We start from the raw sequence: 24,432 nt of genomic DNA, 5'->3' as shown, positions 1-24,432 counted from the left end.
TGAGTCACACAGCACTGTTGTTGTTTCCGGGTCGGCGATGGCCATGGCGATGGCCAGCTCCTCGGCATTCTGTGCTTCGCGTGTTGCGATGCTGGCTGCTGTTATTGTTTCCCCTGTCTTTGCATCAATGACCACAGCCGTGAAGCATCTACGGTCACTGTACTCGGCTGCGTCCACAAATCGGATGCCGCGGGCACGTTCGAATGTTGTTCAAGCATGACTTTTGCCCTAGCCACTCTTCTTTTCCTGTTGTGAGTAGGGTCCATGTTTCGGGGTATAGGATGGACTCTGGTGGCATTCCTGATGTCAGCTGGAATGTTTACTTGCTTGTTGAGGTACCGAGTGTTTGATACCGTTTGCAGTCCTAGTTTGACAAGGATGGATCTGCCAGTCTTGGATCCCTTGAGGCGTTCGATTTGTGCTACTCTCTGGGCTTCACTGATTTCTTCTAGCGTGTTGTGGATACCGAGCTCTAGAAGCTTCTCGGTGTTTGCCAGATCGAGGACACCGATAGCTGGTTTGTATGTCTTTCGCATGGCAGCGTTCAGATGGTTATGTTTATGGAGTAGCCATTCGTGGAAAGCCGCGGCGTAAGCAATGTGGCTGATTGCGAAGGATTGGATCAGCCGTAGCAGGCTGTCCTCTTGCATACCAGATCTTCTATTTGCCACTCGCTTAATGAGCTGCGTAGCTGCCGCGACTTCACCAATGAGACGGGTGACTGTCTCCTTGTTTCTACGGTTCCTCTCAATCAGGAAGCCCAGCACTCTGATCTTTGTGACCTCAGGGATCGTTTGCCCGTTGTTAGTTCGTAGCTTGATGTTGCTCTGTTGCTTGAGCCGTGTTGTCGGTGAAATAATCAGTAGTTCCTATTTACTCGGGGAGCAGACCAGGCCCGTGCCTTGGAGTTGATCTTCTATGGATTCTACCGCTTGTTGCAGGGAGGATTCGATGTGTCCGTCGCATCCGCCTGGCACCCATAGTGTAATATCGTCCGCGTATATCGTATATCTCACTTCTGGTACTGTTTCCAGTCGTCTTGCGACGCCAATCATTACAAGGTTGAAGAGTAACGGTGAAATCACCGACCCTTGGAGAGTTCCTACACTTCCTAGCTTTCTTTCGAGGGTGTGGCCGCCTGCTTGTATCTGTGCGGTGCGCTCCGAGAGGAAGTCGCGTACGTCCCATCCGCAGGGCGCATATATGGGAAAGGATGGCAGAGTGCTTCACTTTGTCGAATGCACTCTGCAAATCCAGTCGAAGTATGGCCTGGTTGTCCATGGTCTTGTTGTCAATGATTTCCGCCTTTATTTGTATCATAGCGTCATGAGTACTCAATTTGCTTCTGAAACCGATCATAGGGTCCGGATATAGGTCGTTATCCTCTAGATACGTTTGCCATCGATTCATGTGGATGTGTTCCAGCACCTTCCCCACGCACGATGTCAGGAAGAATGGGCGTAAGTTCTCGATGCCGAGTGGCTTGCCTGGCTTTGGGATTAGAATGGTCTTTGCTGTTTTTCATTGTTTTGGTGGTTTGCCGTCTTTCCAGCACCTGTTGAACAGGGCCGTAAGGCTGGCTATCACCGGTTCGCTGAGGTGTTTGAGCCCCTTTTTTGTCACCCGGTCCGGGCCGGCTGCTGAGCGGCAGTTCAATTCCTGAACTACTGCTCGAACCTCCCAGACTTTGATGTCCCTGTCTAGCTTGTCGTTGGCCGGTTCCCAGTAGTCTGGGTGGCTTTCCTCGGGGTTGGCCGGTAGATATTTGTTACCAATCTGCTTGTACATCTCTTCCTGCCCTAGCTCTCTTATTGCCCTGTTCAACATTCTGCTTAAGGTGTCACGTTGGCGAGACTTAGTTTTGGTCTCGTCCAGCAGGGGACGCAGTAACGCCCACGTCTTACCCACATGTAGTTGACCGTCTGCTGCATTGCAGATCTCTGGACACTGTTGTCGGCAGAGCGCAGTGCAGTGCAGTGTTTTTGGATTGCACGGTTGAGGTCGGCGACCTTCTGCCTTAACGTTCTGTTGTTACGTTGCTGTTTCCACTTTTTGTGGATGGATAGCTTCGCTTCTATCATGTGTGCTAAGCGGTTGTCGATTTTCTCAATCTGCCGTACCGTCTCAATTTCCTTAGTTGCTGTCTTGGCGCTTTCCATTATTTTACTTGTCCACGCGTCTATGTCTTGGATTTCTTCTTCTTCCCCCCGTAATAGGGTGCGATGTAGATCCCAATCCGTCAGCTTGTGGATTCGCTTATCTAGCGGCTTCTCTTTGACGGGGACCTTTATTACTAGGATGTAATGGCCACTGCCGAGATCGAGGTCTGTATTGGACCATGTTGGAAGTCTGCTATTGCTGCTAACCCTGAAGAAAGTACGGTCTGGCGTTGTGTCTCTATCTCTTATGGAGCCGGTTCGCGTTGGTTGTGCGGGGTCCGTGATTAGGATGAGGTTTTCTTCCTGGGTGGCCTTTAGGAGGTCTCTTCCCTTGATCAGACCCTCGTCGTATCCCCACTCCCTGTGATGAGCATTGAAGTCACCGCAAACAATGAGGTTGGCGTTGTGTTCTGCTATTTTGCTGACCTTACTCATTAGCGCTTTGAATCGCTGTCTGTGGTTGCTCGGGCTGCTGTATACGTTGACGATGTAGATTCTCTGTTTCTTCTTCTTTCCGACAACTACCTCTGTGATGATGCGCTCGGCCGATGATTTCTTCAGTCCCTCCCTTTCTTCATAGCATATTCCTCTCCTTATCAAGGTACATATTCCCCTCCCTTAGCCGTTGATTGCTCGACTCGGGGGACAGGCATGCACCCTGTATCCCGGTAACCGTACCTCCTCATTTAGTGTCTCCTATAGTACTGTTATGTCTGGCTTTCTGGTTGACTGCATGATTTGGACCTGGAGTATTGCCTTCTTGCTATCGAAACCATGGCAGCTCCACTGGCATATGACCAGGGTCTTGTCATCTACTGTGCTTGGGGTGTTCCTGTCCATGGTGACATGCTAAGACGTACCTCATCTCTTATTTGTGGTACGGCAGTAGGACTGAGGCCTAAATCGACTCCTATTTGTTGTACGGCTGCAGCCATGTGCTGCGGTACCACTGGCGGTACGTATTGCTGGACGGTCGTGCTGATATTCTGCTGCAGGGCCGGTGTAACCTTCTGTTGTATGATCGTTTCCACACATTGCCTGACTGTTACCACGAAATCTTCGCGGATCGCTTTCTTGAATCTGTTGAATGACTGTACTAGGCTTGCCACCGTGTCTTCTAACTTGTCCACCCTGTCTACTAGTTTGCGTTCCTTTAGGCTTTCGATGGCCCTTCTCTTGAGTAATGGTTCCGAGGCCCTTGCTGCTTGTTGTTGCTTCTTTCCGTTAGTTCCCACGTCTTCATTCATAGGCTCGGCTTGCTGCTCTTCCATCACTTGATGCGGCTGTTGTTGTAGCTGTTCTTGTTGCCCTTGCTGCAGTTGTCGTATTTGACTTGCCTGTTGTACTTGCTGAGCTTGCAGCTGCTGACTGATCATTTTGATCTGTTCAGCCATGCTTTCGATTGTTCTGCGTAACTGCGCGTTCTCTTTGCAGAGTACGTCCACTTCATTTTGTGTCGCCTTGCCTTGACTTGCCTTGTGGTTGTTCGGTGTGGCGGACCGTTTCGTAGATTCCCCTTTTCCAGCGTCGTTTCGGACAACGTGGCTCCAGCAGACTGTCCTTCGATTTAGATCTGCCCCTGCTTAGGTCTCTCCTGTTACTTGTATCTCGCTTCGATCTTCTGCTCAGCGAGCGCGGTTGCCTTCCCTGATTCTTAGTTGAAGCACTTTCAAGTTCTTGGAAACTGTTAGGCGCAAGGTCCTCCTGCTCTTTCCTGCCACGTTCGTCTTCAGCTTCCTTCCTTGCCCATCTTCTTTTGGTCACCACGTAAGGTGTCTTGTATCTGTTCTTGAAACCGTTGCTCCCGGTGGGGTGAGGGCCGTTACAAAACTTGCACTTTGGCTGACATACCCCATCGTGTCCCTCCTTTGGATTCTTCATCCCGCAGTCGGAACACACCCGCACGTTCGGTGTTGGGCAGATATCTCTCCGGCGCCCGACTTCACACGTCGTGCAGAAATAAAAGTGCTTCCGCTATAAGCTGCACTGTAGGATACTGGAACCGTAGTACACTTGTCTTGGTACCCGTTCCCTTTCGAAGGCGACAATGATGGTTGGGGTGTTGCCGATCCTCCTAGCTCCTATAACCGTTGGGTTCCTATCCGTGATCAGCTTGGATAAAATCGTTTCTTGTGAGTGGTATAGCGGCGTGTTTCGTATAACTCCCTTCGTCGTGCCCTCGGGTACCGTCGCGTACGATCTCACCTCGTAGTTCTTTCCGCTGATCTCGATTTCCTTAATCATCGAATATTTGCATTCCTGGGCATGGTCTGGTGTGCTCACGATGATAATGTTCTGCTCCTTGTATGCCACGAAAGCGTCTTGCTCCGTATCGGTTATGGGTATGCCTGCTGCCTTGGTGATAGCTGTCTCGATGGCCGGGAGCGGGGTCTTCGCCACGCACAGTCCACCATGCGGTCTTCCTATAATTTTGCCGTCTTCTATCGGTACGTTAGTGTTAAGCCTTGCTGCCATCGTAGCCGCTGCCGCTGCCTTCCTTGCAAACGTCTTGGCTTCCGTTCGCGCTGCTGGCATGGAGCCCAAAGCTCGTTCCTCCCTTGGCTTTTTATTGCAGCTGACCGTCGTCCAGCCTGCCTTCTGTCCTTGATTGTCCGATGTCATTTCCTCTCCTGTGGCCTCTACGCACATCCGGCCCGTGTCGTCAGTGGTAAGTATCCCTGACTCCTAGGTCTCCGTAGGCATCATTTCTGCTTCAGCCATCTGTAGCGGCGTTAGGCCTAGCGGCCTATCAACGCCATGTATTGCGTTCCGAGTCGGTTAGGCTTAGCCGCGAACGGACAATCAGCTCAGAAAAATCGCCAAAACGATGAGAAGAAATAGTACCTTTTGGATAATTCCGGTATCGGCGTGTGCGCGATGACCTCCCAGATCTTCTGGAACTAAAAACTCTCCGATACCAATTAATTTCGCCTCGTTAATTAGCATTAAAGCGGGAGCACGTTTGGAACACGACCACTCGGCGCGGCCCCCTAGTGGACCCTCGCACGCGTACTAAAAAAACACCGGGACACTCGTGTATACGGCTCGCGCTAGAGAGCTTCGGGCTTCAAAGACAAGAGAGTTTTACAGCAAAGCTATATACCTGTACCCGCCCACGGTATCATCTCCGCTGGCAAAAACGTCAAGGCGCCGAGAATGCACTTATACACTGCGTGCTTCGCCTCTCACCAGGTTTCACGTTAGTGAAGATGGCCCGGGATTTTTGGGCGTGGGGGGGTTTCGTGCCAGCGCCATACGCTGAAAAATAGGATTATGTGATCAGGGTTGTTGGCCCCGTGATCATCCCTGAGTGACGTCATAGCATTTATTTCGCTCATCGTGGTGGAAGTATAAGGCACATAACAGTTGTCGCCAACAGTGCGTAACAGGCATCGTTTAAAAACCGAGGCAGGTCGAACAAAACAACCAACTAGGCGACGATGGCCTCAAAAACCTTTCATTCAAGAGCTGCAATCAAGAAACTTACCACGGAAGAGTGAATCATTATTACCATACAACGTGACGGAAAATTGACTTTTAGAGTTTCTCTTGACATGCCCTTAGCCGACGGCACGTTGCACAACTGTCGGACTTTTGAGGCATGAGCAATCGTTGAAATCACTGCATGTACACATATGTCGCTTGCTGTATTGCGTGAATTGTTGACCTCACTCACGGTATCCGGATACGGTCGGGCTGCATAAAAAACATCATCAGCTCACTGCAAAATTATTGGATACTACAACATTTTGTAACACCACCACAGCCCTTTAGCACTGATCGTGTCCGGTTTGTTTTTGTTAAATGAGGAAACGAATTTTGACGAAACATAAACTTGCAAGTAGCGATTAGCTAGAGTATAAAACAAACACACATTAAAACAGTGCATGGCACAAGACACAAGGAGAGCCAGGTAACTTTATTTCACACGATTCACGTTCAACTCGTGGAAGTTCGGCCCATTAGGAGGTGGTGGTGTGGTGATGACCAGCGCAGCAGCCACGCCGGAGCAAATGTGCAAGCATGCATGATACGCGCGGAATCAGTTATCATCGTCATAACCGTCGTGGTCGTGGTCATAACCACGCGCTTGTTTTGAGAAAGCAAGCAATGTGGCTCAGTTTATGTTAACAGAAGCTAAGCTACGTAAAAGGGCTAAACAGAAGAAATGAAGGCAATACAAGGGCGCAAAACTCGCCCTGACTTGACATCGCCTGTTACGTACAGCCGGTAAAACGCTTGTCTATAACACAGCTTTCGCACTTTCAGCCTCATCCTGGCTCGCCCGAACGGGATTTGTAGAAAAAATGGCAGCATCTCCACTCCGTGCATGATGGCGAGGGTGCGGAGTACGGGGACTCGAAATGACATCCAAGTCGCGCCCCGAGTGACATCCGATTTGCACCCCGACCGCCATTCGATTTGAGCCATGAGTTGCACCTTGATTAGTCCCTAAATGAAACTGCAAATCACGGCTCAAATCGAATTTTGCTTGATTTTTGCTTGATGGTGGTGTGCGCACGGATGGACGCGGACGGAAATTGGGAGGTCCTAAGGTACTCCGCACCGTTACAGGCGAGGGCGATTGTAAATGCTATGCGCAGGGACGCTGACGTACATTGTGCGGTCCTAAGGTACTCCGCACCTAAAAATAATTTGGTGTTTTGAACTCTTTGCCCACCCCTTGTGTCCCCGACATGTTGTAAAGAGCATTTTTCGGAAGTTTTCAGATGTAACCAATTGAAGTTGAAATCGTTGTTACAGACAAGCGTTCTGCCGACTGTGCTCGCGATTCGCTCTGTGTCTGTTCTACTTCACCATCACTTATACACAGCCATCGCTCGCCGGTGCATACCACTGGTCCATACGAAAAGAAAACCCAGAGAGAGAGAGAGAGAGAGAGAGAGAGAGAGAGAGAGAGAGAGAGAGAGAGACCTTTAATGAAAGCTGAGAGGTGAGCCCCACTAACGGTAGGACTTGTTACTCCAGATGGGGGCGGATACAGTGGGATGAAAGGGGGAAAAAGAGAGTGAGAAACAGAAAAAAATGCAGGCGAAATGAAGGCGAAGTGAAGGTAGTGAAGCTGCACGCAACCTTCACGACCATCACAAAGGTTTATGACCCCGATTGTAGCCGACTTGCGTCTTCTTCACTGTCGCAACGACCTTTGTTCCACAATTGTTGCTGTATATATACGAGTGAACTTTCAGTTTTTTAAAAGTGCTTATCATTGGACATCATCTTGGAGGGGCTATACGACGTGTCTTTCTCGTTCCAAGCAAGTGTTGCCAGGATTACGACGAACGCTGGAGCTTTTTCTTTTGGCAAATCTCGGCCAATCTCCCTAAGTGGGTATGCTTGGCTTCAAAAACGTGCGCAGGGGACGCTGGGCGGTCCTAGCGAGGTACGCTCACACGAGCGCTGGGCATTTTCTTGGTTTTGTTAACTGCCGCGAGGCCTGTGATCACGTGCGCGCGTTCGGCAATTTCGTGGTATTTTAACTGCGGTTTCGAAAAATTACGATTTGCTATAAACAGCTTCACTGTTAAAAAAAAAAAAAAGCGAGGGGAGATGCACACATATTTAAAATCATTTGTTCGGAGGGTTCAGAGGACCTCTTCCAGCCCTGTTTCCGCAAGGAAAGTAAACAGAGTTTTTGTCCCCAGCACTGCCTCTCCATGATTTCGCCCCGGTCCGAGAAAGCGGGAAAGTTCCAGTGCACTTCCACGTCGCCCACGCACAAGTGCCTTCGAAGCTGTTGCCTGCTGAGTAGAATACCGCGGGCAGTGGCATAACAGGGGCCTAACGTCCTCAGTCATATGTTGCAATAGTAGTAGTAGCAGAATTGTAGTGCCACTCATAGAGCATACTGGACACAAGGACACATACTGGACACATACTGGACACATACTGGACACAAGGACACAAATTTAACCTCGACCAAATTTTTTCCCAATGTGTAGTAACTTAGTACCCCCAAATCAGCTGGGACACAAGTGGTAGCCCCGACAACGCCTCGTTAATCACTCAGAAGCGTTTAAAAAAGCTCCGCCACAGACTACGCTGCACCTGCCGGCGCATCGCGTAAACAGCCATGACGCGCCTGTGACGTTCCAGCCGACGGGGGCTTCTTCCTCTGGCCAGCTACGCAGCTGGAGAACCGGTCGAGCTCTGCTGCGCACGCTTCACCCATCCGCTGCCCCGTGCGCGCGTAGAGCTTGCGCGCAGATTTTTTCCCGAGCGGGTGACCGTCCGGCCGCTCGCTGGACGGCTGCAACGTCACTGCAATGGCCGCGCTCTCCTCGGTTTCGGTTTCAAAATCGACGATTTTTGCTGGCCCCTTGCGGCGTACACGCGCGCATTTCAGCTGTTGTATTTTGCATGTTGCTTTCTTTTTAAGCAGACTATACGAAAATAGGGTTTTCAAGAAGTCGAAATTTTGAGCGCAGTTGGCCTTTAAACGTCCAGTCGCAGCCGGTATAACACGCCTTCAGTGCGCTTGGGCGGGCATTTCAGATGCCAGAAATCGCCCTTGGGGTCTATCACCAGGAGAGGCGCGGACCGTCTCAGAGGATCCTTCCAAGCTGACAGCTGGAATTTCATTCCTAGGTCATATGTAGCTTTTCTGCTATCCTCTTTGGAGAACAGGATTCCAACGGTTTAGTGTGGGTCGTGGCCTTCTGCGGCGGCGACATCCGATACGACGTTGCCCGTTATACCAGAATGACCTGATAGTCAGGGAAGGCAAATTTCCAGTCCTTCGCGCTCCGGACTTGTGTAGATCTCATTCAAGTCACGCACAAGTTGGCTGCGACAATCAGGTGGCTTATTTAGAGCTTGCAAGGCTGGACGGGAGTCTCAAACAATTAGTCTCAAAGGAGTCTCAAAGGAGGCTTCCCCACAGCACTCCAGAACGACCATTCATCGTGATCAAATGTGAGAAATTGGCGCATGACGAGGCCCAGCATGTGATGAGAGCAAAATACAGAATCTGCTCCGTGACAACAACGCAAGGCGTGCATCCATGTTGTTGTCATAGCTCAGACACTATTTTTTGCTCTAATGGCATGCTGGGCCTCGCCATTCGCCAAATTCGCACATTTGGCCACGAGGATCGGTCGCTCTGGGGTTTTGTGGTGAAGCCCACCTGCGCCGAGCAGGATTTCCGCTTCTGTAAACCCAGATTACTGCTGAATGACGTTGCACTTTTAAATTACTGCTAACGATCGAAAACGAGCGAAATCAGATAGTGCGCAGTCTGCGAGGCCAGCTAGCGCATGCAGCGTCCTTCGATCGGCGCTGCACGGAGCCCTCAACAGACGAATTTTGCAATAAGAGCTGAGCGCACTCTCGCTTTTGTTTCTAATGACAGACGATAATTGAAAGTCCTGTGCCATAAAGCTTATTAGATTATTGGAAAAGCACTCGGCTAAAACTGTGCTTCTATCAAATGACCATCGGTTCACTTGCGAGTGCGAGCGCTCTGTCACTCCCCTGACGTTTCTTCAATGCCGTAAACCAATTTCATTTTTCATTTCAAATTTCATTTTTCAAATTTTATTCTTATTTTCTGCCAAACTGACTGTCCAATAATATATTTTACATGGGGGGTGGGCTGTAGCCCGTGCCGCAAGAATATCAAGAACGCCGCGTTTTTGAACTTTGCTCGGCAATACAAACGTATCAGAAACGCGGAGGCATGTACTACACAAGGCATCCTTCCTTGTGGCGCCGCCTGGGCAACGCATGAGGCATATTACCTGCCCACTACTATAGCTAGATCGAATCCGAGGAAGAATTATCAATCAATAAATAAGATAAATCAATCACCAAAAAGAAATTATTGTTCAATCAGTTCATAAATTAAAAAGAAATGCCCTTGTTCTGCTCCCTCTGCCATTTCTATAGCCTGCAAAGTATTTATGGTTGCTGCTCAACACCGTCTAACAAAACGGGAAGGGCAATGAGAATTCGGAAAATTTTCCCTGGCACCGAACAGATGGGTGCGGAACAGACCACGGACGAACCAGTTGTAACTGATACTTTATTTGTGCACGGCACGAAGAAACGTTTTTGGAAACAGCGCACAAAGTGCTGGGCTTTTATATTTGAAAGAAAGCTGTATTGTCAATTTGCACGCGCTAATTTTCTTATCACACACTTATTGGTGTGGCTGTGCGTTATGTGCTCATTGACACTCACTCACTCACTCACTCACTCACTCACTCACTCACTCACTCACTCACTCACTCACTCACTCACTCACTCACTCACTCACTCACTCACTCACCCACTCACGCACTCACTCACTCACTCACGCACGCACGCACGCACGCAATACTCATTTGTAAACTCAAACAACATCCTGGCCAGGACGCTTAAATAAAGTCGTTTCACAGCGCCCAATTTCGAGCCTACGGAGTTGTTCTGTCATACAGATGAGTGTGAGCCACTTTTGTGAAGGGTGTGACGAGAAAACTTTCCTCCGCCGTACGAGCGACTTCTGATCAGTTGAGTTACGCATGCATGCAACATGCTCCTTCTTTGGTGTCTTCCTCCTTGTAATGGCTAGTTCTCGCTCTGTTTTCGCCGACAAACATCTCAATCGCCGCGTCACGCAAGGGGAAGGCCATTGAGTCCGGCCATCTGCGGCCGCCATTTTCTGGCCGACTCGGGACATCAGCCCCGACGGGTCAGGGGTAAACGCCCTTTTTCACCTGGCGCTGATCTCGATCGGCGCGCCAAGGAAGCACCGAAGGCTGCGCCGTTGGGGGTACGAGGCGAAACAATGCTTTCCACACAATGCCGGATATTTGATGTCGCGCATTGCGCCTCTTCGTTCGTTTCGGAGCGCAGCCTGATGATGGCGTCAGGCTGCCACTATGATGGAGCTCCGAAAATGCAGAGTGAAAAAAAAAAAAAAAAAAAAAATCGGCACCGTTTTAGACTGCCACTTGCGTTCTCACTGCGCTCTAATTGTCTAGCTCGCCGCAGGTTTCGGCTGTATCCCTACAGCTCTGCGCCGCGCCGACGCAGGGGAGAGCAGCGGGCGCGAAAACGCATTGCATTGAAGTAAACAAAATGAAAACGACCGTCTCGCCGCTCATATCAAGGGAAACTACCTTCGCTGCTTTTTTCTTCTTTGTGCGCCCACGCGGCGGCAAGGGTAAAAAAGCCCTGTTTGTTTACCGGCGCCGTGCGCAGTTTTCATCCGCCACGCACATGTACGCTGGCGTCGAGCGTCTCTCGAAGCCGGTGATCGCCGTTGGTCCATTGTATCACCGCCGCTATCCATCTTGCTGCCATCCGATTTCTCCCTGACAAAAAGAAATCGAGGACTGGCCGGAGGGGGAAGAGGGAGGGAGCTGAGGAGGAGCGGCCCTCCTCGGGCCGCCGCGCACTTGCGCCCGCAGCTGCGCGCCGCCGAACCCCGGGCGGCTGCGGCTGCTGGCGCGCGGCGACCCCTCGCGTGACCCGATTAATTACGCCAACGACACGTTGTCCGCATCGCCGTTGTTTTCAAAAAAGGGAGTTCGCTTGCGTCACCGCTCCGCAGCTACGGCTGCCCCCATCGGGAGCGCGAGCACGTGCGCTGACGCTTGATTCGAGACTGCGCGCGTGTTGGTGTGGGTAGCGCTCGGGCTTATGGCTACCAGTTGATCGAGCTGAGAGAGTTCGGACCACGTAGATGGAGCTGCCAACATGCCGCGGATTTCATAAAGAAAAATTTACCTTCCCTTCCTAAGGAAAGTTGAGAGAAGCGCGAAAGCTTCGTCCAATCCAAGAAAAGTGCGCCCGATCGATCGTCGAAGCTTTAAACCGCCGAAATCGCAAACGAAGAACGAACCCACAATTTTTTCGCGCACTAACCAAACTCAGCTACGAACGGTCTAAATGTATACCGAACGTGTTTTATGAGATAAAGGTCTGCTATACACTCCTTTATGATTGATGTGTTTATTGTCTTAACTGGAACCGGTCCTTCTTCGCGATTTTCAAATAACCGCATTGACATAATGGAAGCCCGGTTTCACGCACGTGCCGTGTGTCCAGCGATCTTATCAGGGCTTTTCGGTCGACCAACAGGTCTATCGGGAAATCCGTTAGTTTTTTGACAGGAGGCCAACGGTCCCACTCAGAAAGCTTTCGCTTAAAAAAAAAAAAACTCTGAATAATAACTGCATCCGCAGTGCTCTGGCCGCTATGGGCAACAAACACCATGGGTTCGAATGCAATCCATGGCTAGGGTATTGTTCTGTTGGTGGGGAAATACGCGAGCGTTAGTAGGCACACAACTTTCTGGTGCGCGCTAAGGAGCTTCGGATTGTACGAATTTATCTGGGTAACCTATAATCCAGATGAAGTTGGGCGGATTTACTTTAATTTTCTAAAATATTTGGCTCATCTCCCAGATGACACCGCAGACAATTCAGCCGTCAGGCGGAAGACAGTCTACGCTCTTTTCGGAACGCTGGTTGGCTGAGATTTAACACGGCCAGTTGGCTTTTCATACGTCAGAACTACAACATGTACGCAGCGAAACGTCGAACAAGGACCGCTGTTTGTTCCATTCAATCTGTATTTTATAATTCATAGAGGACAAGCAGCAGTCGGTAGTCGAAAAGTACGTCAGTGCACCTCCAGTTTTGAACTTTGCCACTATCTTTTATTGTGCTCGTGCGCATTAATTCACACGTCTACATTTGTTTCTACTGTTGGGAGCAGGACTAAACAGTATTGCTGACTGATTGATTGATTGATTGATTGATTGATTGATTGATTGATTGATTGATTGATTGATTGATTGATTGATTGATTGATTGATTGATTGATTGTAGGGTTTAACCCGCCAACGCAACGCCGGCGATGAGGCGCTCCGTAGTGGAGGGCTCCGGATTAATTTTGACCACTTGGGGATCTCTAACGTGCGCCGAAATCTCGTGCACATGGGCGTTGTTGCTTTTCACCTCCATCAGAAAAGCGGCCGCCGCGGCCGGAAATCGAACCCGCGTCCTTGTGCTCAGCAGTAGAACGCCTTAGTCACTGAGCCACCACGGCGGGTCTAAACAGTATTGCGATACTAGGATATCGCCATAGTATCTCAGAGATACTCTTGAGTACCTCTTCTGTATCGAAATACATTTCATAAACATCATGTATTGTAATGTAAATTATCTCCGTAGTCAAATACGTTTATGATGTAGGGGATATATCGCGACATCCTGGCAAATATTGGAATCTCGTTACATTTATTTTTTGCGGAACTAAATACACGCAATTTTTTTCACTTTTAGAGCCACACCTTCTGCTTTGCTATACCCTCTCAGTTTTACATGACTAGATTTCTTTTTGCGACCAAGCGGGGTTAGGGGAACCAGGCACCGAGGGGGCGGCTGCGTAGGTACTTGTCGCCATAAGGCACACATATGTGTGTGCTGGGTTCTACCGTTAACACAAAGGGAAGACAGGGAATAATTCCAGCGAGGCCCAAACCAAACGCGCATCTTCGCTGAAAGTAACGTCAGGCAAGGCGCGGTAGAGATAAATGGCTTTGCCCGCAATCCTGCATTCATGCTACCCGTGCATAGTCGAGTTTACTCGAGCTCATGGGTCCCCTCAAACTACGCAGTGGACAGGAGTTGGTAAGTTAGATGCACAAAGTGTTTCGTCGTCACTTGTTCTAGTGCTGACTGGGCCCGCGGTGGCTCGGGAATGTTTACAAGCCACATCGAGCCAGAAGGGTATAACTAACGTGCTGCCCGGCAGGTTTCTCGTTCCCAAGAATGAACAGCGACGCGCGAGCAGCCTCGTCGAATTATAACCCTCCCCCCCTCCTACTGGGTGTTTCACTAAGGCAGAAGCTTGGGCGTGTTGGTACGACATTCTTTTGAACAGCGCAAGTAGACGAGGACGAGAAGTGGACAGGACACAGCGCAGACTAACAACAGGCGATTTATTGCACGAAAATACTTAAATACATATCTCCGTTGCAACAAAGGAGGGGAAGGGGGTGGGGGAAGATACACATGGGGGAAGGGGGTAGAGGAAAGATACACATCCATTTTCGAGCCAACATGGCGGATCACGTTCACTAACAAGATAAAAAGGCGATTTCTTTGTCGGTTAGCACGACAGACGGGCAGCTGACGCATACGTCTTTGTTGGAGAGGATTTCGTAGGCTTCAACTATCTCTCTCGTCAGTTGATTATTGCTTTTATGAATTATGGAGCATTTTTGCAGGTCAGGGTAGCAACCACATTCTTTACAGTGCGCGCCTAGATTTCCTTTATCTTCTTTCTTCACATTATTGCGATGCTCGCGTAATCTGTCATTTAGACATCGTCCTGTTTGCCCTATATACCTCTTCTTGCACTTATCTAATGGTGTTGAGTATACCACGCCTTCCGAGCAATCCACAAACTGCGTGCGATGCTTTGTGGTGCAAGTATCGGTGAACACGGAGCACTCATTCACTTTTTTGCAAAGTTTTGATAGCTTTTTAGGGGCCGAGAAGAGCACGTTTACGTCAACGCGCTTTCCAATCTTTTTCAGATTATGTGAGATCGCGTGAATGTAAGGGATAGTGGTGCATTTCCTTTTATCTTTATCTCTTGGAGCATCCTGCCTGCGTCGTTCATTCATCACCTGATTCAAAACATTCTCGGCTACAGAAGTCTGTAAAAGCAACGGATATCCGGCGGCAGTAAGCCGGGCCGTCTGTCCTTCGAGGCTGGCTCCCATCAGGTGCAAACACGATTTGTTAAGCGCATTTTACACACAGAGCTTTACGATTCCCCGCTTTACTAATTTAGAATGCGCGGAATTATACGGGAGGACGGGTTTCAAGCACCGAGGTTCGTAGGCCCAGCATACATGGCCATCAGAAAATTGCAAACGAAGATCAAGAAATCTGATGCTATCATCATTCAGGGTTTCAAGCGTCAAACAAAGTGGATGGAAATGATTCTGGAAGACACTGAGGATATCAGAAACTGCACTTTCTAAACATTCTTTCGTAGTGTCAATAAGGAGAAAATAGTCATCGACGTACCTGAACGTTTTAACCACTTTAAATTGGGGGAGGCGGTTAGCGACAACCCTGTCAAGGGAGGCTAAATACAGATCGCTCAGGACGGGTGCTAGGCAGGAGCCTATACATATACCATTATTCTGAAGATATATGTTGCCTTCCCAAGTAGAGAAGGTAGACCGGAGGTACAAGGCGAGCAGTTCTAAGAACTTGTCAACGGGTATGCCAGAACTATTTTGAAACAGAGTGGCCCCGTAACCATCTATGCACGCTTCAACACAGGAGAGTAGCTCTTTGTGGGGAATAGAATAATATAGGTCTTTTATGTCTGCGGAGCAGGCCGACAGGCTGCTATTACTGTTGTCCTTAAGATGAGCCACGACTTCAGAGGAACTTCTAATTAGAAAGGGATCATCAATCGGAAGTAAGTCAAGGTTGCGTTTCAGGTACAACGCTACGGACTTTTGCCAAGGCCCATTCTCCGAGACTATGACGCGAAGTGGGTTGTCAATTTTGCGAGTCTTAACAGTGAAAAACATACGGAGGCTGTCACTAACACTCTTCTCTATGCCCTTTACCACACTACACAGTTCCAAATCATTACACGGCCTCTTCGCTTTCAATCTGACGTCGGTCAACCTCACGTTATTCTGAGACCCAAACGAAGAATCAATTGCCTCACGTGCTTTCGCATGAAACAGCTCTTTCGGTAAAACGGCGAATCCACCTTCCTTATCCGCCGCCAGTAAAAACAGCGACTGTTCTTTTAGGTAGGACACTGTGCGTTTCAGAGGCAACTTGGACGTAGCAGGTTTCCACCGAGCGAGGACGTCCATACCTTCAGAAATGCAGCGCTCTTGCTCAGATTCCGGAGCACACCGGGAGACCTGTCTCACTAAAGACACAAGTTCCGGTGCAGTCTTAGTCGGTGGCACTGCGAACTTCGGCCCAAGACCCAACACGCGAAGCACATCAGGTGGAAGCGGGTTCTCACCTAGAACGTGAACTTTGCTGCTCGAGGGTGGAAGCCTTCTCGGTAGCATGTTCCGAAGTTGAGTTATAGTCTGTTGCCACACAAACTAGAGATAGTCGAAGCCTACGAAATCCTCTCCAACAAAGACGTATGCGTCAGCTGCCCGTCTGTCATGCTAACCGACAAAGAAATCGCCTTTTTATCTTGTTAGTGAACGTGATCCGCCATGTTGGCTCGAAAAATGGATGTGTATCTTTCCTCTACCCCCTTCCCCCATGTGTATCTTCCCCCACCCCCTTCCTCTCCTTTGTTGCAACGGAGATATGTATTTAAGTATTTTCGTGCAATAAATCGCCTGTTGTTAGTCTGCGCTGTGTCCTGTCCACTTCGCGTCCTCGTCTACTTGCGCTGTTCAAAAGAATGGGTGTTTCACTTTGACATAGCGGGCACCGCAGTCTCGTGCCTTGGTTTCTGTAAACCATTTTTTAGTGGGTCTTGTCAGTCCGCGTGACATTTTATTTCAGCTACTGAGCGTGATGATTTAATCAGCCGCCGGCTGATTAAATATATTCTTGTCGCATTGGTGGAATGAACGCTAGGTGTTGTGTTCCATTGGCGGAGGCGTCCAATAATCGCCTCCGTCATGTCGAAGTAGCGTGGGGGACGAACGGCTTGCAGGGGAGTTGCCTCCGTTCCGAACGACGATGCAGAGCCAAGAGCAAAACTTAACTTGTTGAATGCACTGCGAGAAGAGAGCAGCGATGACACTGAAAGCAGCGCAGTGGCGTGCTTACAGCTCGAACGAGCAGAGAAATGCTCTGAACAAGAGCCCGGGGCGTGCTGAACCGGCTCACCGTAGGGCGAGAATTTATAACCAAAAGTCCCAACGGGCAACAAGCCTTTACGCACGGTCCGTTACGCACGGCAACAAAAAAGTGCAAGCACACAGAACACTTTCTGTAGGTCCAGTGATAAGAGCCGGTGCACCCTGCACCGAAGAGAGGGCGGGGAATGAGGAGTCCAATGGACGCCGTTGATAGAGATACAAGCCCGAACGTGCCGCACGCCTCTGGAACCAGTTCGAACCAGATTTGACTTGGGCAACAGCCATGACTAAGAGGTCCCCCTCCCCACCAGCCACGGGCCACCGCGCGACAGCCCGGCTCCAACCTGTCGATACATGTCGAAGCTCGGAATGAGCTGGCTTCACCGCCACATACTGAACTTCGCCGCAAAGCAGCAAACTTGCATCACGCGTGCACAGGGTAACGGTGAGGCACTTCGCACTGAATCGTAACAGTGTCCAGTTCAAGGGGAGAGCAATATATTACAAATGATCTTTAAAAGTAGCTTGCCCCCATCCATATTGTCTAGAAATCAGTTGAGACGCAAGGTTCTTGTACTTAGAGAAGTTTATTGGAGCAAACTGGTGCTCCGACACAAACTGTCAGGAGAGCAAACATCGAGACACCAGTGAAATAAAAGGACTTGCACTGTCTGGGCAGAAAAAGTCCAAGAAACATTTTGGGTCTTTTATAACTAAGACGACCCTTCTTTATATTTATTTAATGTTATTTTTGTTTCAACATACTGCAGGCCCTTCAAGGCCCATGCAGGAGTGGTTACAATGAATTCAAGTTTTCATCTTAAGGATACTTTAGGTATATAACAGGCAAGAGAAAAGAAAAATTGAAGAATACACACTTACAGAAGCATGACTATTCAGTGTCTACGTTTAGTTGACAAAGAGAAATTATATGAACACTAAATATGAAATTTTGACTATTTATCGGGCGTTAAAATTTTAGGTCATTAATGGCTCTTACCAGCACTCAACCGATGTGCTGTTGACGGCGTCCGCCGGTAATTTGTTCCACAGTGTGAGAGCTGATGGAAATAAAAAGTACTTACGCGTGTTTATGGTGCTATTAGGTTGCCTGGTAGTCTTATTTTGATTTGTGCGTGAAGAGTGCCCGAAGGGAGCTTGGAGATAGTTCGAGGCATTTTATAATGGCGGTGGAACAGAAGATACAGAAACTTTAATCTGGATATCATTCTGCAGTCTGAAAGAGTTCGGAGGCCTGCCCATTTTCGTAGATCAGAAACACTAGTAAACCGGGAGTAGTTGGGAGAGATAAAATGCAAAGCCAAGTTCTGTACGAATTCAACTTTGGATTCTGAATATTTTTGGTGGGGGCTCCTTATTAGGTTGGCATACTCTAGAGTTGGCTTAATCAGAGATTTATAGGCGTTAAGGGCACCTGGCCTAGACGCCTTCTTAAGAGCTTACCTAGTGCTTCAAAAGTATAGAAGTTTAGCTTTAAAAAGAATGCTGCTTGCTGTGAAGAAATAACGCCCCCTATATAAGTTTCAAGGTAAACACAAGCCAGCAGTTGTTATAGAACACGCCTTCAACCCATTTTTTCATTTATAGCAAGTAGTACGGCTTGATACAAGGCAGGATACGAGTGCATCGATCAAGCGATACTTTGCCGCATTCTTCTCGAAAGTAAGAATGATTTAAACATGTGAAAATAACCACGTCACACGGAGGTATTGTACGCACACGCTTCGTCCATGCTAATTTCAGTGACAGTCACGAGGGACAGCTGTATCTCAACTCGCAAAGCAGTATAGCCTAGCCCCATTGAACTAGCGCAGGGAATGTGACATGACACCACGCGGTGCTTCCTCTGGCCCCCCGTCTAGGGTTCAATAAAGCAAAGGCGTTTATCGAACGGCAGTCGGTACCCTCTCGTGACATGCAGATATCATGCGGCATTACGAGGAGAATAACTGGATCTTTATTCGTATCCATGGCACAAGGCTATTTCCTCACCGAAGACACTAAAACAATTCCGCTAACATTGCGCGCAGATATGATGTAGGGACCTTGAAGGCAGCGTTCCTACGCCACAATTGTCACACTTCCTTTGATGACCTCCGCAGCCTCAGCGGAGTTTTACTTCGTCAAAATACCTATACGTCCCTTGCATGCTTTTATGAAATACCTGGTATATCTAGATACAGCTCAATTAACGCGCCGAACTTGTTCTGCGCATACAGCAGGCTCAAAGTGTATGCCGCGCGGAAAATTCAGATACGACGAGAAAGAAAACTTCGTACTCCGGAGGTCTTTGTTGTGACCGCTGGAGTCGTCCATGCGCGGTTTCAGCGGTGCCAGAGCCGTCTTATCGGCGAAACATCTGCGAGAGCCATATACTGCTCAAGCCAGCGCGACCGTACATTGCGCGCGCTCGTAGATAACCTCGCCCATATAGCCGCAACGCCGTCGCAACGGCTTCGGCTGTTGAATGTTCCGCGTTATCGCGCGCGCCGCAGCTGTACAACTACAACGCCTACAGGAGGTTGGAAAGTCGTCTCGCGAAGGCGTAAAGCTGACCTCTGTTTTGAAACACGTCCTTTGAGAAGAAACAGTTCCCGGCCCTATTCCAAACGTCAAAACAGAGTTTGACGACTTCGGCGCTTGCTGGGGCAATTAAAGCCTGGAATAATATTTCTACAGAATAGATCGACCCGTTCAAGTAGACGAAGATTGATAGTTCGCATTGCCAAGAGCCGTAGATACGTAATTGATGTGTCAGAAAGGTACTATAAGAAAGGTGAAATATTCGCCTGTTTCGCCTAAGGGGTCCCCAGTATGACGGGATGTTATTTCAACGAATGTGACTTCCAGCGTACAAAAGTATTAAAAAAACCGTATCACCGATAGCTTCTCATAGTCGTGCCAAACCGAGCTGTAACACAAAGCATACTTATAGTTGCTTCGAGGTAATGAGGTGATTTTACGCTATATAAAACCTGCACCAACGTGGGCGTGGGCGTCGTCACATGAATACGCGTTTTTTGGTTAAAAAACGTTTTGGTTAAAAAACGTTCCCCTAAACGTTAAAAAACGTTAAAAAACATTCCCCGAAAAAACTTTTGCCAAAATAATTTTTCTGCATCAAATTTGTCGAAACGGGGCGCGACGTATTGAGTGGTTTATTACGCACGTCCGACCTCAACACGCCATCTTTGTCTGTCTGTCTGTCTGTCTGTCCGTCCGTCCGTCGGTCCGTCCGTCCGTCTGTATGTATGTATGTATGTATGTATGTATGTATGTATGTATGTATGTATGTATGTATGTATGTATGTATGTATGTATGTATGTATGTATGTATGTATGTATGTATGTATGTATGTATGTATGTATGTATACCCTTGTATCACTCGAAGAGAAAATAAAATACTAAACAGATTTAGCGCTCGGCGCTGAACCTATGGGCCTACTAACAGGCAGGCGCTCTCACCACTGGGCCGCCCACAGAACACATACCTAACGCCTAAGTGTGAAGTTTCACCTGTCGTATCACACTAGGATGAGAACAGCGAAAGTTACGGGGCACAAGGGAAGAAGAGACCCATCCCTTGCAGTGACCGCGTCGTTGCTCTTGTTTGCATGTGTACTGTGATTTTCGCGCTTTACCTTCAAGTACCTGACACGTCCGAAAAAGGGGAACAGTCAGCGTGATGTTTGAAAGAAGGAAGGGAACAGAAACAATGCGGAGCCGGTGCGCCCCAAGTCTAAGGACTACTGCACTGGCGTTTAGCAAAATAATGCGAGCGTCGTATCGTACAAGTATAGGCGTGTCACAGATGCCACCGCTTTTCAACATACACACTCCGAGATGAAGCGATCATAGGCGCCAGAATTTCCCGTTAAGGTATGCTATCAGACACTCCCCTCTCAGCCTGGGTTCACCATCTGCCTCTTAGACGCTTCTTCTGCAGATTTTGTGACACTTCGATGACATATGGCTCCACAAAAAGAGCCCAAACAGGCTGTCCTTTCGTTGACAATGTTCAAGAGCCATTTTTGGCCCTTCTCAAACAAGGCATGATCTCCAACATCTTAGACTGGTCTTCAAAATGGCTCCTAAGTGAGAGCAACAAGGTCATTTCTTATATTGCCAGCGTATGGAAATGGTTGATATGTATTCTTTTACAAGTGGCTGGATAAAGAGTGGAAGATGCACAGAGACTGAGGGCTGAGAAACTAAACTGTTACGCTATCATTCCTGGGTGCAACACAGAGAATAGATCTTGGCTGGTATAATTAGGTGTTATATTAAGCATGGATCTTGAGCCTAGGGCTGAGGATAGCGAGAGAAAAACACATTGATTAAGAGGAATGACAATAAGAATACGTATTGAAGATTTTGTGGTGCTATGGGTATCCGAATACTCCATTCCTATTGTCTACTTCAAACTTGCATCAACAATCCGAAAAAGTATCGACAAGTAAGCTCGGAATCGCATTTACGAAACTGTAATCTTTGACGCGTCCTGTTTAAATTTTATTACGCCATAATTGCTCCAGGTGAATAATTCATACATCAGAACATTTACTACAGGAAACTTGGTTAGGGTTTGTTCCTGCTTTACCTCACCATTAATATCATCAGCCCGTCAATGTCCACTAAGTCGTCAGGTCGAAGGCACTTCCTTTACACTTCCGGCCGCTCCTTTACCGCGCCATCTGCATTAGAGCTTTCCCCAGGAATTTTCTTATCACATCCTTCAATCGCAGTCTATGTTTGCCCTGACACTTCTCACTCCGTTCCTTGTAGCCTCTGGTTCAATCATTCTCGTATACTTTACTTTATAGGCCGGATTAAGTTCCAGGATAAGTAGACCATGTCTGTGTATATTTTTGAATATGGTGCTTAAAAGTGTTTTCCCCTCACCATAGTTGTAAGCGATTTTTCTGACCTCAGTTATGCCGCCACACTCGCTAGCGTGCAAGATAAAATTTAACGAATTCTGAGCATGTTTATCCCGTATAGCTCGAGCTCTAATTAACGAGAATTCTACATACACCGCAAAATAGGCGAAAACCCGAATTTTGAATACCGAGGTAGCATCAAATACCAGTACAAAACACTGTGACGTCACTGGTGGAGTTTTAAGCCTGCTGCCATAAGAGGGCACATAGTTTTAGCTTATTCCGATCATTACACATAATGTAAGCCTTTAAGTGTCCACTAAATATGAAATAGACTACACAATGCAGAAACAGGTGCGACTTCCACAAGTTCGCCTGCTCGTCCTCCTGCTTGACAGATGAGTTGTGCTGTCTGTCCAGGATGTCGTTACTTTTCATTTGTAATACCAATGATCCCTTTCCGTTGTATACCTGTTCAAATACGCCATGTACTAAGCATACATTTGTGTTCGTTCACACCAAGAGCCACTTGGAAGTTCAGCACTCGTGTCGTCTTCTCTATCTTTACTTATCTGAGTAGCGGTAATGAATAAAAAATTAATACGTACCAACTCGCCTACCGTACCATACTCATAACCACACTGCACTTCTTCTGGTTAATTTTTGCTAGGGTGTCCTGTACACGAGTCCGTTTCCTAATTCGCAACGCTCGCTTCAACATTTTATCTATCGTTTCGTCGTCTTCTCCTCCTTCATACTGCAAGTGCTGCGCCTTGAACAAGGGCGATCGGATCAGCCGATGCGCATGTGAGCAGCGACTGTCCGTGCACGGGTTAGGGGCATGGCTCATGCTTTTCCTGTGATTTGTTTCTTCGGCCCGGCTTCTTTGAATTTAATTAACCGCGCGTGCCATATCATAGGAAAATAAAAATCGGATGGAGGACATTATAGCTCAAATTAAAAGGACCAATGGGACTTGGGCAGTTCGTGTAATGCGCAGAGATGGCAACCGGCGGAACACCAGGGTAGCGGAGTGGCTACCGAGACACAGGACTAGAGGTGGAGGGAGACCGCTCACTCGACGGAGGGACGAAATGAGAAAATTCGGTGGCAGAGAAGGGACCAGGGCATCGAAAACAGGAACGGCTGAAGGAATATGAGAGATGTCTTCACTCTGCAGTGATTACAAGCAGGCCGATAATGATGATGACGATGCTCGTTTCTTAACGATACACATCACGCCTATCATTCTTCTTTCCATGGCTGGTTGAATTGAGCTAAGGGCTGTTTCGAGGTGCCTATTGCCCGGGCCTTAAGTTATGATCGGAAGAACGCATTGGTTGTGCACTATTATTTTTACTGACAAATTGTGCCTTACTTGTGAGTGTTTACCGAATGCCACATGCAACACCCTATACTAATTCTACGACGATTTTACAACATACGATAGTCTTCCTTGGGCTAGGCAAATTTCCTTGGACAGGACGGGCCCTGTTGGGGCGTTACGCGTATCAGCGTTCTCCACTCCCGCCCAAGTCACGAAAGGAAGATATAGCCGCCTACCGTGGGGCATCAATGGGCGATGCCGAAAAGCTGCAGTATGTTTCATTCCGACCTTTTAATACGTAGCATCCTTTATCCAGTAACCCGGACTGAAGGGTTCGGTCATCTGCGCTTTTCGTGCTGCAGTGGTTCTTCTTGGTGCAAAAAAACACCAGTGCCATTTATGTGCCTTCCACAACATTGAGACTGAAGATTAAGTATATACATAGGCAAAACCTTACTCGCAATTTCGCTGTCTTTATTTTGATCTGTCGCCAGAATGAACCGGAAATGTTACTGGTGAGTTGGCTCGCTAGTGGTTGACTGACTCACTGGCAATTCTTGGATCACTCGTAGCCCGATAGTGACTGGTGGGGTCACTGGTAGGTCATGTGACCCACGCCTGGATAAGGTGGCTTGGTGGCTGGCAGGAGTAGGAGAAAGAGAAGGAGAGACAGGTAGAATAGGAGGCGGACGTATGGGGAGCTGAAGGCCAGGAGGGAGAATGAGGCAGGGCATGGGATCAGGGAATGCGGACGGGGATGGCAGGAGATGGTCGGGGTAGTAGGAGAATGGCAATTAAAGGGAGGAGGGAAAGGGTGAATAGAGGACAGGAAGGGCGTTACCTGGCAGGGGCGGCAGTAACGCTATCGTCTTTAGACGTTGTTGCAGCGAAGCAAGCATTTAAGCGGCCAATTTTTCTTGTTTCAGATCAGCACTAACGTTTAGATGCGAAGCATCTCATGCTCGGGGCTGCGTCCCTCCCTCCCTCGTTGTCGCTGTCCGCCGTCCGCACTCTACTGCGCATGCGCGTCTCTTCAGCCCCGTCAGCGCAGTCCACTATAAAAAGAAATAGTTAGGCGGCGCCCGGTTTCGATCCCACGACTCCCTGGCCGCAACGGGAGGTACGTGGCGCTCTTCCCACTGCGCTACAAGCCGAGACCGGAGCATGTGCTACGAACGCGCCTTATGTCCTTCACTCATTCAAACTACGTCAAG

General features: G+C 48.5%; 1 protein-coding gene across 5 annotated transcripts in view; it reads left to right on the top strand.

Annotated features, from left to right (window-relative positions):
• LOC144155702 (thiamine-triphosphatase-like) overlaps positions 1 to 24,432 on the top strand; it is a 496,904-nt gene that overhangs the window by 22,018 nt on the left and 450,454 nt on the right. For 2 of the 5 annotated variants that reach the window (XM_077687311.1, XM_077687308.1), the window contains exon 2: positions 4,735 to 4,827. The exons of the other annotated variants lie outside the window; for them this stretch is intronic. The gene's annotated coding sequence lies outside the window, so the exon portion shown is untranslated. The remainder of the gene's footprint in view (positions 1 to 4,734; positions 4,828 to 24,432) is intronic. 5 annotated transcript variants of the gene reach the window in all.

Source organism: Haemaphysalis longicornis, unplaced genomic scaffold, assembly GCF_048455015.1.
Source record: "Haemaphysalis longicornis isolate Haplotype H1 unplaced genomic scaffold, Haemaphysalis longicornis Haplotype H1 scaffold_1, whole genome shotgun sequence".
NCBI classification, from domain to species: Eukaryota; Metazoa; Arthropoda; class Arachnida; order Ixodida; family Ixodidae; genus Haemaphysalis; species Haemaphysalis longicornis.
The sequence above is the reverse complement of the archived record's forward strand: the minus strand, read 5'-3'. Positions and strand labels throughout refer to the sequence as shown.